Source organism: Motacilla alba, chromosome 2 (assembly GCF_015832195.1).
Source record: "Motacilla alba alba isolate MOTALB_02 chromosome 2, Motacilla_alba_V1.0_pri, whole genome shotgun sequence".
Lineage (NCBI taxonomy): Eukaryota > Metazoa > Chordata > Aves > Passeriformes > Motacillidae > Motacilla > Motacilla alba.
Window position 1 is genome coordinate 77,792,629 of NC_052017.1, and position 16,369 is coordinate 77,808,997.

At 38.1% G+C, this 16,369-nt stretch overlaps 1 protein-coding gene across 3 annotated transcripts in view; it reads right to left on the reverse strand.

Moving 5' to 3' along the window:
- The window catches only part of FBXL7 (F-box and leucine rich repeat protein 7), a 169,874-nt gene that overhangs the window by 85,034 nt on the left and 68,471 nt on the right, over window positions 1–16,369 (reverse strand). The window contains exon 2 of one of the 3 annotated variants that reach the window (XM_038163130.1): window positions 6,118–6,245. The exons of the other annotated variants lie outside the window; for them this stretch is intronic. The gene's annotated coding sequence lies outside the window, so the exon portion shown is untranslated. The remainder of the gene's footprint in view (window positions 1–6,117; window positions 6,246–16,369) is intronic. 3 annotated transcript variants of the gene reach the window in all.

The following is a 16,369-nucleotide window of genomic DNA, read 5'->3' on the forward strand; positions in this document are numbered from 1 at the left end:
CTTTATTACAAGAGTCAGTATAGGATTCACACGCTGTAATAATTTGCAAACCTTTCAAGTGTCATTTCATCACTAAGTGAAAAAAGAAAATCCAGCAGAAGAAATAAGTGTTGGTCCTAAAGAACAAAAGCCTTACAGCATTGTTCTACAAAGCCTTTTCTCTTCCAAATATAGTTAATCCATCTCCAAAAATGGACTGAACTGCATGGGAATAAATCAAGGTTCTAAAATCCCAAATTACTATACAAGTGAAGACACACTGAAAGCTTTTCCTCCATCCCTAATGACTTTGGTCCCAGTTCTGAGATGTGATCAGGGCACAGTTTGTTCAAGTGTATTAATGTTAAAACAGTTTTAGAGAAAAATGGCTGGAAAAGCTTCAGTGCAAGTACTTTATCAATGTGTGATTCTCTTGAAATGAGTGTCTTTGAGATAACTGTACAGTGGCCAATCATTTGCCCAATTTTAGGAAGAAGTCAGCACAATAGTTGAAGATTTTCAGAAATACATGTCACTTTTTTTCATTGCAAAATGAATGCTTTCTCATGCATCACATATTAGGAAAACAGTATCAAAAGTGAAAACAAGCTTTCAAATCACAGGAAACTACTGAAAATTCTGACTAGCAAATTAAAATATTTTCCTGTTTGGAGCAGTCTTATAATGTAAACTATATTTTTATTTACAGCAAATGTTGAACTCTGTCTCACTCTATCATCTACATTTCCAGACTTAATAAAATCCCACATTTTTCTAAACTTGCATTATGCCTCATCTCCTTGCAAAGAGTTAGAAGTTTGCTTTTATAAAAAAGCTTACTAGATGTATTAGAACAGGAATATAAGCTAAGCAAATGGAAGATCTCTCCCCTCAGTTACAGAAAATTTGACTCTTCGTCAGTTAGACACAGACTTGAATTAGCAAACTCAATACAGAATTTAGAAAAAAAAAAGCAGAAATCGAGTAAGTCTTCAGGAATGTATCACTTTTTCTATGCTACAAGGAGTATGTAGTATGATGCAAGTTTAGGGGCAGGAAAAGCTGGGTTTAGGGATTTACAGCATATATGTAGAGGGTTTTCTTTTCAACTGCTGGGGTGTCAAGTAACAAAAACGGAACAGCGTAACTGAAGCCTCCATAAATTAAACACTATTCTAAACTGCAATTAAACTGTTCCCTGCTACCAGTTTAATAGTCCCTCCTTGGTTTCATCTTCAGCTTTCTGTGGCTTACATTCCTTGCAGGAATACGTCAATCTGTATAAACCACAGCAAGAATTGTTAAAGCTGTGGTGTCTAGGCAGCTGCATATACCCAGCCAACAGTAATCAAAAGCATAGAAAAAACAATTAAATTTTCTTCTGCATGTATGTTTTAAAAGAACAACAGACTTTACAAGGCCTGTTGAGGAGTCAAATTAAGTAAATCAGTCTGCTGGAACTATTAAGTCCGACTTTGGGCACATGAGCGCCATGGTGTAAGCTGCCATCAGCCTTGAGTTCTGATCGACTGAGCAGATGGGAAAGAGGCAGGAACACTGTTGTAGGCTCCCCAGACATTGGCTCTGGGGGAGGGTTAAGCTCTTGAGGGGCTGCCAGGTGCCACAGCTGAATGGGGGCAGCACCCCATAATGGCACAAAGCTAATGCACAGGCAACTGGGAGAAAGGCTGTGAGGGATGAGCTTCTGAGCAGTCAAAATCTATTGTTTCCAGGACCTTGTGCTGCATTTAAAATGCAAGGAGAGCAACAGCAGGGTGAATACTATCCCTTTTTAACTGCTGCTGGAGCAAAACCATAACAGACCATTGAAAGAGGTCTTTGGCAGAAGCTGCAGCGAGCCTGGATGCCTTTGCAGAAAAGCAGGCAAGCGGTGGGGTTAGGCCTAGAAGGGGTAAACAAAGCTGACAAAGCCAAGCACGGACTTTAAGGAATAGCAACGGAGTGATTGCTGAGGAAATTTTCCATGCTTCCTGAACTGCAGGAGAAACATGTCTCCCAGATATTTGACACCTACTTACCTGTAAGGAAAGCACCAGGCAATTCAATGTTTGTTTGGAAAGTTCATCAAAAGATCGTTTTTTGCACTGCACAAAGCATCTTCTCATGTGTCATTCCACTGAACTCCTCCATCAGCCTGGGGTCTGGTACTGGAGGATGCTTGGTGTCAAAACCATTTGCCTGTTCACTATTCAGTCCTATTGTGCTGTTAATCTGTATTAGCTATGGGAAGCAGCAAAATTCAGGAGTTTTCAGCTCTGTTGATGCATATGAAAGTCTTGACATGGCCAAGTCCTTCATATGAGATACTGCAGTAGAATAATCATCCTGCAATTAACAACTTCTTGAATTGGGTTCATTTAAATCTATTCAAGCAACCTCTACCATGTGAGACGTGACTCAGGTTTCAGAGTTCAAGTGGGTTACATCTTGGAACCCATTTCTGGGTGCACATAAGAATGAGATTTAGATGAGCGAAGCTTAACCACCTGACTTACCTTCAGTGGTTCAGTGACATTAACTTTTTTAAGCCCTTTTTGCTATTTTCTTCAGTATTTTTGCAATCAGATTGGTATACCACAGTCTGGATGGCTGGAAAATCAGAGTGGCAAAAAAAAATGTTGGATGGTTTGTCCATTCCCAAAGGGTAGTGATTACTTGGTTGTACTCTACCCAGGACAGTAACAAACACCAGAGGAGTCAATCCTGGACATTCATATTGCCACATCTCCCTTATTTCCAAGTTCTGTACTCCCTGATACCAGACTGACATTGAAAAATTGTAATAAGTCCATCAGGAGGCCCCCAAGGTCATCAGGCTGCTGAAGCACTGACCTGTGAGGACAGGCTGAGGGACCTGGGCTTCAGCCTGGACAAGAAACAACTGAGGAAGTGGCAGGAGAATTGGGCTAACAGCAGTTTCCCAATCCTACAAGAAGGCTGTCAAGAAAAGAGAAGCAGGTTCGTCACAGTAGTGAAGATGTGAGGACAAGAAGCAATGAATGCAAGTTGAAATGAGGCATCCAGATGCTATGAAAGGGAAGGTCTTTTTCACTCTAAGGAAAGTCAGTGGAAGAGGATTCTCAGCCACTGGCCTTGGAGGTTTACAAAATCCAACTGGATAAAGACCTGGGAATCTGGCGTGGTATAGCAGGCAGCTGGACTTCTCCACCAAAGTTGTCTTCCAACCTGAATTATTCTATAATTTTGGAAAATAATATTTATTTTCTTTTACAGGAAAACAACGCTGTAGGAATTTATATTCATTGATGTGACAGATTTGCTAGTAGACCTTCATTATCATATGTACACAAACTTTTCTACAGCAGCTCTTCCTAGCATGGAAAACCTCTATCAAACTCAATGAAAAAAACACCACCTAAATTCCTCAGAAGCAACTAGAAATAAAACTCAAGAGTGTCTTATGACATTAAATCATTCGTATTATTACCCCATATTAAAAAAGTTATTTAATGTGAACAAAGCATCCCAATCATGCTGTGGGATCAAAATAACCATGACTGAGGTCTGTAGGACCCACTGGATTCTACTATTTATGCTGCATTAGTTAATTTATCCAAAGGCTTCTTATCAGCAGAGGTATTAATGAGAATATCCCTCTCATCTGCTTTTTATTAACCAAGTCAGGGAACTCCTCATGTGAGCAGCACTAGATTCTACTTCAGCCCCTATTGAATGAGGAGGAATATCCACAAGATATTCCCTGTAACAAACTTCATACTACAAGGGATAAAGCATCTATGAATGAAATGTGCACACAAGATTTAAGTACAAAGTCATTAAGGATAAGTCTACACTCTGGATTTTAACAAGGAACGCAAAGTGTTGACCAAATGCACCTGGATGCATTCTTACTGTCACAATGAAAGTGTTGTCTTTTGGGGACAGAACAATATTTTACTTTTACTGTATATGAGGGAGGGAAGAAGATTCAAACCAAAGACTTTTAAAAGATTCCTAAATCCACAGATTTTCCATTTCCATCATTTGCAATGTTTGAACAGCGACTACAGTTGGGAGCTATCTAGATAAATGACTCACTTCTGGAGTATTCCAGCTGTCACTGATCTCCCAGAAAGATGTCTGAACAAATGAAAATGCCTTAGCAAGTTTATCTGCAGCCAGAAAACCTCACACTAGTAATTCAATTTTATTGTAAGTGTCAAGATACTGCTAATGTAAATGGACTTTGTCCCTTGGCTCAAAGAATCAATATATCTCAATTTTTGAGAAGACTTCAACTTGCCATGCCTAAAAATCTGAATTAATAGAAATTCAAACAGCTGACATGGCCCAACATTACAGTGAGCACATTCCCACTGGTTCTTTCTAGAACCCCAACAGCACTTTTGGAATCAGGCTTCTGAAAGCCAGTATCCAGACTTTTATTCTGCAAGAGGACTGGAATTGCACTTCCAAGTGCAGATCTGACTGGCAAAATCTTTTTCTGTCATGACTGCATTCGTGGGGTTTAATACTCTATAGCTGAAGGTCTGAAGTAACATTTAGCTATTTCGTAAGGTGACAACATGCCTTCATTTCAGAGCTGCTTACTCTATGCACAAAAACATTCAAAAAGCATTACTTCCATCACGTGGGAGGGAGAAGGAAGCTTTCAATCATTTGCAGATTCAAGTTACTGTAGATAGTTAAACACCTGATTTATGTGTACAGGCGCTGTTTGCCCGTACATATTACGGTAGAAGGACTTCACATTTGTTTTTTGTGGCTCCAGTTTTGCTTCAACAAGTCAATTGTGGGTGGAAGTAACCAAATAGCATGTAAGATGCCAAGTAGAGGCCTCTGCAAACTTGGCCCACAGTCTGCATACTTGTTAGTCTTCAGTTTGCTGTTCTCATTTTAATCCCTTGTGCTTCTCACATCTGCAAATTGTTTAACAAATTTAAGTTCTTCATTTATCCACTTGCAACCCTGTCTGCTTTCCTACAATATTTTAACATCAGATTTGCTGTTGTTTCACTTCAAATTTAAATTAAGTTAGATAGCAAATGATGCTGGTCTTTAAGCAGCGGCCACCAAGAAAGTGCAGGCATCAGTAGCAGCATGCTGCTCATTTAAAGTACTGCTGTCAGAAATGAAAGGGCAAATTTGAAAGGGAATTAAATGCAGATATTTTAACTCCACCATATCTCAAATCACACCATTTTATCCCTGCAGGTTACATCATCATGGACAAATCTCATGTACTAGTGAGATGTTAATTACCCAAATGATTTATGATACTTAAACCTTCAGGTTCTTTCCTAACACAAAATGCATGACTTGGTATGTTCTGTACCAAATTTCCTGGGACACACAAGGTATCTTTCTTTTCTTATGATCTTGTGACCTGCCCATTAGTGGATGGAATACTTAACCCATTGAAACACTTACAATATAGTTATTTTTCCCTAACAGAAAGGAGCAAAGGATAAGGTGATATTACTACAATATAAACAATGTCATTTTTCTGGAAAAAAATAATTAAAAACTATCTAGTAAAAAGCCACAAAAACATTGAATAAACAAAAGAAAAAAAGCTTAGAAACACCTCCCCACTTTACCTACCAAAACAGAAGATAAAAGAAAAAAAAATGCAAAGGGTCTGATATGTAATGAAACAAAAAAAAAAAAAAAAAAAAAAAAAAAAAAAAAAAAAAAAAAAAAAAAAATCATACCTCACTTCAGATTTCAATGAGTTGCACATTTCCAGACAGCTGTTCTGTTTCAAAGAAACAGACAAGGTCTACCTCAGAATATGAAAGCTTTCTATCAGTATCTTTTTGGCTAGATGGGGATAATCTGGCATGGAGTACCTATCTGTATATCCTAATGAACTAGGATTGTGTCTCCTATTATACTAGGAAAAAAAAAAAAAAAACAAAGAAAAAAACCAAAACCAAATCTACAAAAAAACCTCCACCCCACAACAAATAAAAATAACCCTAACAACAAAAGAACTCCACACACGAAGGAACCAAAAAATGCCAAGTCACCAACCCCCAAACTTTTAGGAAATAAATTAATCTTTTAAATTAAAAAATGGTACAGGTAACTTTATTGGCACAGAGTAGCATTATTCTTAGAGAGTTGCCTTACAATGGAAGTTTCTCTTGCCTTGCAGATTTGATTTCCAGCTCCTAGATGAATTGCAAAAATTAGTCCCATGAAGTTCTGGGTAATTCACTTGGCTCCCACTGCTCTTCCAACCCTTCCAGGACTGCAGCCTGTCCAAGGCAAGCACAAAAACCCAAGCATATTTGCCATTTGATGTGCTATGTAAGCAAATAACATGTCTTTCTTCTGGAAAGAGATGCAAGTCTGACAACTTGTTTCATGCTGCTTAATTTATTTCAGACCTGAACAGCTAAATGACTTAATCGGTCTCAGCAGCTGACCACTGTGATTTGATGGCCACATATGGTCAAACCCTGAGGGAAAAAGAACGCTGGAGTTAGCAGGGCAGCCACAACTTTTAAATGCACAAACAACAGGTGAGAACACAAAATCATCTGGTTACCCAAGACAGGCAGCTGCAGACATAGAAAACGTGGGACAGCTGCTTCCAGTTGGTAGTGTTGACTGTTAGAAAACTAGTTATCCTTAAAAACTTAACATATTTGCAATATATATCCCCAGGAATACATCTGGAAAGGCACAGAGGGATCTTAATTTCCCTTAGAAACAAAATTCCATCATAATTCAGCTTATCTGTAACAGATGCTCATTCTGGAAAAAAAAATAAACAAAACCCCCCCAAAAAAAACCAAAAGCAGTCCAATATGGGATTCCCCATCAAAATTCAACTATAAGCTTTGAATAAAAAAGTGACAATCATGTAATTCACAGCATCTTGGGACTAGATATTGGCCACTCAAACAATACAGAAGAACATAAAGAACATGCTGCTCAATGCAGATGCCAGCTGAATACTGCCACCAGACAAGGAACCTGGGAATTTGAATTCAGATTAAAAATCTGTGCTTTAAGACTTGAATTCTTCATTTGTTTTGGACAACACAGAACTCCTCTCTTTCCATGAAAAAGACATGCTACTTATCAGAAAAATGTTCATATCTAACAAAAGGAACAGTAGCTGACTAGTGGAAGAGTTTGTAATTGATGTCTGAGAAAGACAAAGCAGTTTAGGTATAGAAACCAAATTGCTGCAAACTTAATCTAAGACTTCTTATTCTATTTTTGCTCAAACCAACTGTCCAATACTGAATTATAGATCTATTTTTCTTTTCCTGAAGAGTAAAAGAAAATACAAAAGTGGAAAAAGATTTTAAAAGATTCACCAACAGGGTTTAAAATAACCAATAATAGCAGAGAGTGAACAAATGGCTTAAATATGGTAACATGATGGAGAGATAATTTTTTGTCAACCATGAAGTGTAGTTTGACATGAATGTTATTGCTGGCAGTAGGCACCCATAAATAGGATCATCAAGAGCATGCTAGTGTGCCAGAAGGAGTCATCGCCAGTTGAACAAATTCAGCCCTTGTTTCTTCCCCAGTTCCCTCACTATATTCAACAGCTCTGCAAGAAGAAACACAGCCCTGAATTCTAACTAGCTTCAATGTACTTGGAGAGCACCTTCCTGAAACCTCCTCAAGCGCAGGGCAAGAAAAAAAGCCGAAGTCTGTCTTTTCAGCATGCAATTTACTTCAGTTTCACCCATCCAGCTCCACAGTTCCATCCCTCATCAGGTACTGTATTAATATGGAACTTGGGATTTTATTTCAACTACAGTGCTATGAAAGAGCAGTGTTTAGTGGTGCACAAGGACACCAACCTCACCTGAGCTACATTTAAAATTACAGACAACAGAACAGAACCAGAAAACCTCAAACAGGAATCAGAGAAGCTCCCTTAAAGGCCATGAGGGTCAAAAATATGAGTGGGAATCCTGCCTTCCAGTTTCCTTCCCGCATTTCTATGATGTTCTGCTTGGATGTGCCAAATAGATTTAGCTTTTGATGGGTCAAAACAGAGGGAATTTCTTCTAGGATAAATAAAAACAGGGGTACTTAGAGTTGGAACAAATCTGAGAACAGTAGGTGCTTTTTAATCCATGAGTTAATTCTGTACAGAAGCAACACAATTAGATAAGAACTTTCAAAGCAATCTAAAGTCATTAAACAACCAAATCCTCAGGTGAATTATTGTCATCAGCTGACCTTTAAGGAGACAAATAGCAAGCTTAACACTTGTAAAGATGTTTTTAAGCATTTAAGAAATGGGGACAAAAATTTGAAGTGATGCTTGAGTTTACAAATATATGTCAAGGACTTAACTTTTGGCACACATAAGTGAACCAAGTACTTTGAAACTCAAAGTTTCAAGCCTAATAACTGACCAATGTAGATGTAAAGGCACTTTGGACTTCATTCACCTGAACTTATGGCTGAGTAGTCAATACTGAAGAGAAATATCTCAGCATAAGGAAACCATTGATCATAACAATATTTGCTAGGTCATAAAAATATGATTATACTGACACAAGCCTGTTCTAAATCAACACTAAGTGTTGGGGTTTAATACCATTTATGCAGCAAACATACTCACTGAGAATGATGATCTACTTTGTTTATGCTCATTTTGAATGCTTTTCTCCTCAAATGATTTACAGTTTCATTTTGTCTTCCAAGGCTCAGTTCCTAGAATTCTTAAACTGCTCCAACTCAGCCACTTCCATATCATCCATTAGTTGTTTCAATAAAGTTGTGGATTTACAATGCCCACTCAGCACTCCTATCACTGACTCACGTTCTCATCAGCAAGCAAGTTCTGACCAGTAACAGTTTCCCCCCAAAACTGAGCCCTGCATTACCTGCACAAGGCACCTTGCCAGCATGCACGTTGGCACCAATTGGGCACCCAATTTTAACCTCCTCCCAGGAGCCACTTCAAGACTTTTTTGGAGATTCCAACATTTAGTCATGCCTAGTCCTGCACTCCTCAAGCATCCAGTCTCCTTGAAATCTCAAATCAGTTGGACAATACCAGGAATGCAGTTAATGCATCTGCCTTCCTTCACATTTCCTCCTGCCTTACACAAAATATCTCCCACCTTAAGGCAGCTTTGCAAATTCCATTCCTCCTAGAGCCAGGAAGAACTGGGAAACACAATACACACTCAGCCTGAGAGAAACTAAATTAGAATATGTTAGTTGCATCCATGTTAACATTGGAAAACCATCCATTTCTCCCAATACAGAGCCAAGGTATCTACAGAAGGGTCTCAGAAGGTTCAGTATTACTCTGCAGATCTTTGAATCTCCCCAAACCAGAAAGACTGCTCTCTAACATTGATAAACAAATACCATCTGAAAGGTTACCACCTTTAAATAACACTGAAAAAGGACTCCATGGTACTGCTGACTTGAGTGGTTATCACAATGGAGCAGACTGAAAGAGCAACACCTAAACATTTGTGTGTACATCACAGGTTCTATAAGAAAACAAACAAACAAACAAAAAAAAAACCCCAAAAAACAAAAAACAACGTGATAGAATCACTACTCTTTTTCCTCCAATCTTTTAATGCTGTTTCCTATGGAGTTCTTCACTAATGTGTGCAGAATATCCAACTACTGCTATAAATTCAGATGTTAGTTTGCTACACTGTGACTTTTAGTTTGCTAAAGACATGCTGAAGTTGGAACAGTTGCTTTTAAATTAACTTTTGTCATTTGCAATAATTTCTATTGCCTGTTTTCTTACATTTAAGCTTTATATCTAGTGTAAGAGAAAATTAAGATGCATGTTATATTAATATAAGGAATACTTAGGCTTGCACATAGGCTCCATCACTTGAAGATGTGATAGGTGTTTTTGAGCTCTAACTGTAAAAGTCCACTGATCACCCAGTTCTTCAAAGAGGGATCCCTCTTAAATCTTGCATGGTTGGAATGATCACAAAATGTAAAGAAACACCAGGAAATAAAAATAGCAAAGTGTAGATTGGTGCCATTGCTCCCAGACACGAGCAAGCTATGGTGTTAACATATCCATTCAATTTGCTTGAATGTCTGAATCCCAACACAATTCTCCTCCAAGCACAGTGTGTGGTTAGCTTTTAAATGGACCGGTCTTTGCTTCTCATATACTTATCACTCATCTGATCATACAGCTTAAATGTGAAATGCACCATTTTTTCCCAAACAATTCCCTTAAGATTCATGCCATTCACATTACTAATAGGCATACCCATTTTACTCCTCAGTTTCTTGCTAGTATGTTAGGCCTAGTAGCTTCTAAAAAGTTAACCAAAACAATACTCTCCAAATTTAAACTTCTTCAAGTTCAGTCAATATTCAAGTCTTAAAAACAAAGAATCCAAAACCAAAAATAAAAAAGCAAACAAAAAATGAGGGTTTTTTCCATTATTTTACTACCTCAATGTGACTAAAACAAGTATCCTATATCATTATGCAATATCCACTTTGTATAAATGCAAACAAGTCCAGATTAAAGACAAAAGGCATGTGTGTGTGTGTGTGTGTGTGTGAGTGAAATCAGGCCCATCAGTCACTTCATAGCTTACACACAGAGAAATATGCTAGCAATGCTCTGCTCTGCCACTTCAAAACACAGCAAAACAAACCTCATCAGCTGCTATACACAGACTGATATCAGGGAAATTCCTGAGTTAAGAAAGCAATGCACACAGACTCCTTCTTCTGCCTGTATGCCTCTGGGAATAAGTTGTATATCATTGTTAAATAAATCAAAACTCATTACCAAGTCATATAATCTGCCTTCATGAGAAACAACCAAAATGTCATGTACTAGTAAGAATAACTCTCTGTGCCTAACATTACCTTTCTTCTTACTTCAAGAGGTTCCCCTCTAATACTTATTTCATACACTCATTACATTCCTAGCAAATGCTCAGATACATCTTAATTCCTGCAGAGTGAGTGCCATCCCTCTGAGTGTAAAGGTCAAATTTTGCTCTCTCATCAAAGCGATGCTTTGGAAGCCCCGAGTTAAACTGAGATAATATGAACAAAACTGAACCAAATGGCTTCATATATTGGTAATCAGCCAGTCTGCCAGCTGTGCTACTGGAGCAAAGTAAGTTGTCTGCCAATTCTTGAGCAGGTATGTGCTTTCCATATGAAGAACCAAGGCTCTTGAATCCAGAGGATTATGTTTAGATAACTTCTATACTACTTACACTACAGTAAATTTTCTCAGGCAGACTATATATGGTCAGGGAGCATTATCTGGCTGATGCACATTTAGTAATGTAGGTCCCACATTAAGACAAAAAGAGTTTTTGTTAGAAGTAGCACTAAGCAAAACGAATGAATTTAGGGGCACATTTCATTCCAAGTAGGATTGAACCCTACATCACAGGTTTTTGCGAGGTTAGTGCCTGATGCAACAGTTTCTACAAAACACTGAACATTGCTCTGCAAGCAGAGGGTGAGATAGATCAGCTTGAAGTTGTGAAATCCTTAGAGAAAAAACAATAGCAAGAGTCACTGAACTTTTCACTGTTTCCAGCTAAATCTGCCAAATCAAACCCAATTGTTTAAGATTGTTTTCTTCTTTATCCAAAATAAGACTTTAGCTTATTAATACACAAAATCTTCAACTATTTATTCTGCTCAAAGCATATGCAGATTACATTTCTTAAAGACCTGATACTGCTTTGGTCTCTGCTGTCACACTCAGAAAACCCATCCATTGTGTTGTGCACCACAGGAGAATTGCACCAAAGATAAAAACCCAAACCAGCATTTTTCCTACACACACAAGTTGCTGCATGCTTTTAGAAAACACATCCTGGTAACTTCCCACCAGAAAGGATAAAGATAGGTTCCAAGCTAAGCCACACAGGAAAAATTTTACATAAAGTATTTAATCTACTAAAACAGTATTGTTCATTTAAATAATTTACTAGTTGTACAGCTAAGACATTCCTTCAAAACTTGTGCGTAAACCCTGAGTCAGTTGGGAGCTTTCATCTACATGGCCTGTTTTGAAATCTGGTATGAGATGAGTGCTGATGAATAAAATTTTTCACAAGGCATTTTTGCCATGTAGTTTTGCATGACTGAAATAATTTTTTTACCCTGCACTCATTGACAGTTGTATTAAATCTGATGAATATGACCATTTCCACTACACTGTCAGATTCTAGTGAAATGTGAGTTTTCAGTGGTTCAAGAACTGCAGCTGTCAAATACAATTTAAAACTGCACCCAAACAATGACACAACATTATTTCAGTATTTCAGAGATATCTTAAAATAAGACTCCTTAATAAAATATCCACTCTTTGCATGAGCAAAGTCCCATTAGAAACCCCCACTAATTAATAACTTATATTCTTAAAATAATTTTAAGACGTCTCAGATTTCAGACTCTGAATTGAGCTAAAGCCCGAGAGGCAAACTGCAGGTTTAATTCAGTGTAAGAGATTCTCATAATTTTCATTAAGTATGTTATCTGGAGAGAAAACTGATGACTTCCAGAGTACAAAGGCCTTGACTTCCAAGAACTTACTGTTCTGTCAGATCTCTTAGTATCACCTAAGAAAGAGGCAAGAGCAGAACAGCTCATTGTTCCATGTCAGAGCTGCTCAAAATTTTTACTTCTCCTGCCATACATGTTTCCTCTTTACTGATTCTATTCTGGATAGGAAGCACAATTCCTGCGGACAAGGTAATTGCTTAATTATTGCAGCCTGCTTACCTTCCAAAGCAAACTAATCCAAAAGAAATCAGAGGAAAACAGAAAGCAACTGATTGCATCTCATGAGCCAGAGCATTGAAAACAGTGCAAAAAAACCAAATAGGATAATGATCAAAAGATATTTTTCTAGTACCAGTGCCACAGAATTCATGAAATGTTTAAAGGAAACTTTCAGATTAGCATTTGGTAGTTTGTGCTCATGTCTTCTGTTCCCCTTCCTCCCCCATGTTACTCTGTGGCAATGTCTGTCTGGTAAAACCTTGGCAAGCACAGATGTATACTCTTTAAAACTAACACTATGAATCAAAGTTTATTCCTAGGCAACCGGAGTATGGCAATAATAATCACTACTGGTCTTCTACAAGACTTTGACCACAAGAGGACATATTAGGAGCAGCATCCTTAGTTCCATCCTCAAAGAGAATCTCCATTCAACCGAAACTGCCCACTGAGGGCCAAATGGGAATACAATTCTTTTGTGCAAGGTGCTTCAGGGAGAACACATTCTACCCACTCACCATTTTTGGCCAGTAGCATTCTGAGCTAAGTTTGAATTGCTGTTTTAAAGACAGAGCTAAAACCACCCAAAATACAGTTGTTTCCTTTTTCTTCAATTCATGTTAAACAAGAAAGGTAAGACCTGAACTCTTTATGCTTTAATGTGCAGCATTACTCTGCATGGGCATCTTGCTTGTACCTCCTCTCAGAATTTGGACAGAATTACTTACAATAATATTCTTTACAAGTGCTGCTGTTTGCAGACTCATTCTCATTTAACAGTTAATTGAAGTTTCTAAAAAGAAGCAGCATGCTGAGCAATTCTGCATTCTCTTATCACACACATAGGTTTAAGCATTTCAAAAAGTCAGCTCTGCAAAGTGAACTAGTCTGAACATGAAGCTCCATTTGTTTTTTATTGTACAACCTTCAGAAAAGGCTGAGTAAATTAGCATTATTCTCCAAGCAGTACTTGTGCAATTCCTTTGAAAGCCTTAATAAATGGCTGCCAATTAAATACATTTCTGCCAAAAATTAATTATTTCACTAGTATAATAAAAAATTGGTAGGACATGCCGTATTAATACATCTTTCACACAATACATTAACTCAGTGATACTTCAGCATGAGAATGAAGTAACTTTTGAAAAATACTGTCCTCTTTCTTAAAGCAGTGCTACCATCAACACACACGGCACAATACCTACTTGTTCTGTGTTCTGCTTCAAAGCAGCCCCTACATCAAGACATTTCCATGTTTGCTGCCTGAAACAATTACAGCAACAATGTAACACTGGACCTTCTCACTCCAAACTCCTTCCCCAAAATGGGACAGAGGAATTCCCCTCTTCAGTGTGAGGGACCACCAGGTAATACAGGTTTTGGAGCAAGGCTCTCAGTGGAAGTCTGTCTGAAATGGACCCACTTCTGTGGACAGTGGGAGGATTTGAAGAAACCAGGCAAATGGTATTTGACCTTTGCTCTTAAAACAAGCAGAAAAAAACCCAAATGCCTGAAACTCACTGGGTGGCACATGTAGACCCTTTATGCAAAGCTTTGTTTTCCTCTTTCAGTAATGCTTGAACAGTCAGAGAAAGCAACATGCAAGAAGGAAGTTTTATTGTCCAGCTATCTGACACTGCATGCTCCCTGGAGGCTTCCTCTGAGATTATCTTGTTGTGCTTAGGTGGGTCACAATGTGTTTCTGTAAAACATTTCACTATACTTGGAAAAAAAAGCCTTAACAGCTGTCTCAGGGAAAATGACCATGAATAAATGTCAGGCTGCTTTTCCTAAAAAGTGGCAGTAGTGAACTCTATCAGCAGTGTTTGAAATGCCTGCTAGACTGGCAGCTCTTGAGTCAAACACACCAAGTACCTCCAAGCACTCTGCAGTTATCCAGCCCTGAGATAATTATCACTCCTAGATTATGCCAGTGCAGCCAATAAAATAAGTTTATTGGAAGCTTCTGTTTACATACAACCCCTAAGGTACTCTCGTTTTGAAGAGGTTGCTCAAAAATGGTGTCAGCACAGCTTCAGCTTTAAGAGATACATCTTCAAGCAGGGCTTCTCTGACCTGACCTAATAAAATAACTTATCCTCAAATGAAAGTAATATTTGTAGAATCCCTATGTGATCTTAAAACAAGAGTCATTATTTTTCCATACTTGCAAAAGAGAAGTGATACTTATTTTAAATACTTAAATGCATCCTCCCTCTTTTTCTCTGCAGGAAAAGCCCATTATTTTCACAGCTGAAAGCAATAATTTCTAAATGGGAAAACATTTCCAAACAAGAAACTTCTGATTATCACCAAGCTGCTCAGTTTTGTTTGGGTTTTTTTTTTGTTCCCCTCCTCCACAAACAACCCTTGGCAGAGAGGGTGGAATTTAGGTGTGTAAGAACACACATTTACAGGCAATAAGCTCTTCAAAGCATGTATGATTTCTCCAAAAAGCACCATTAATACAGTTCACATTTTGGCACAAGTGTGCTTAGGACAGGAAAAGTCCTAAGCATTTCCACCTAGTATTTGGGAGAGGAATGTGAACATCTTTCAAAGTCTTACCTATTGGGTCATAGCAATGATCATATTCTTCTTCATAAAGAAGAATCAGATGTTAGTTTCTGCAAGAACCATCCTTCCCCTAAACGTTCTTAAAGGCTGAATTCTGCTAACTGAAAACATTAGCACTGGTTTCATACAGGCTCTTCTCCTCTGCCAGTCCCATGGCTGTTCTTACAAGCAACCACCAAGCAGTAATCATGCAGCCAAAGATAACCTAGAATAAGCCAAATCTCTTCTCACAATCTTGTGCCTACACAGACGTAAATATTTGGAACCCCATTCATATCAGAGCATTAGCAAATTATTCCTGCGCTAGTCTACTACCAGAATGCTTGAAAACTTGGACAAGATGTATCAGAGGCAAAGGCCTGAAGGATGAAAGCAAATTTGATATGACACAGAATGTCATAAAATATAGATCCATTAATATCACGGGAAAACCAAAATACAGCTGTCCAGAAAATAATCAGGAGGTTACACTAATTACAGCTCTTTTCTCTGCTTGACATTTCACCACAATACAATGACTACTTTTTCAGCTGCTGGTAGGACTTATACTAGGTTTTCCTAATTTGAACAGAATGATAGCAAAGTGAATTAAGAGACTTGCTTTTCCACCAGGTGTCAGAGAAGAACACAACTCCATTTTCACAAAAGACATTCTAGGCAGATTACAGATGTTTACAGATGCAGCCAGCTGGAAAAACAGAATGGGCTGGGCTGTAACCTCTTCCTTTCTAGAAGAGGTATTTTCATCTAGAGATGAAAATAGTGGAAAGATTTCCCCCCTGCCCCAAAAACATCATATCAAGTTGGTGGACCCAGCTCTTGGGTTTTAAGTCCTAGAGGACATAATGTTCTCAAAAGTGGCAGACTTGACTCTGAGAAAAAATGCAGTAGCTGAAAATGCAGCCTATGATTTTTTCTTTCAGCTCAATTTTATGACTAACCCTAACATCTACAAGTCATGCCTGGTTGAAGTCTTTCAGTGTTTTTATCCCTTTTCCCTCATTGTCATAAAATAGTTATTATACAAGGGTGTATATATAACTTTACATTAACAGTAGGA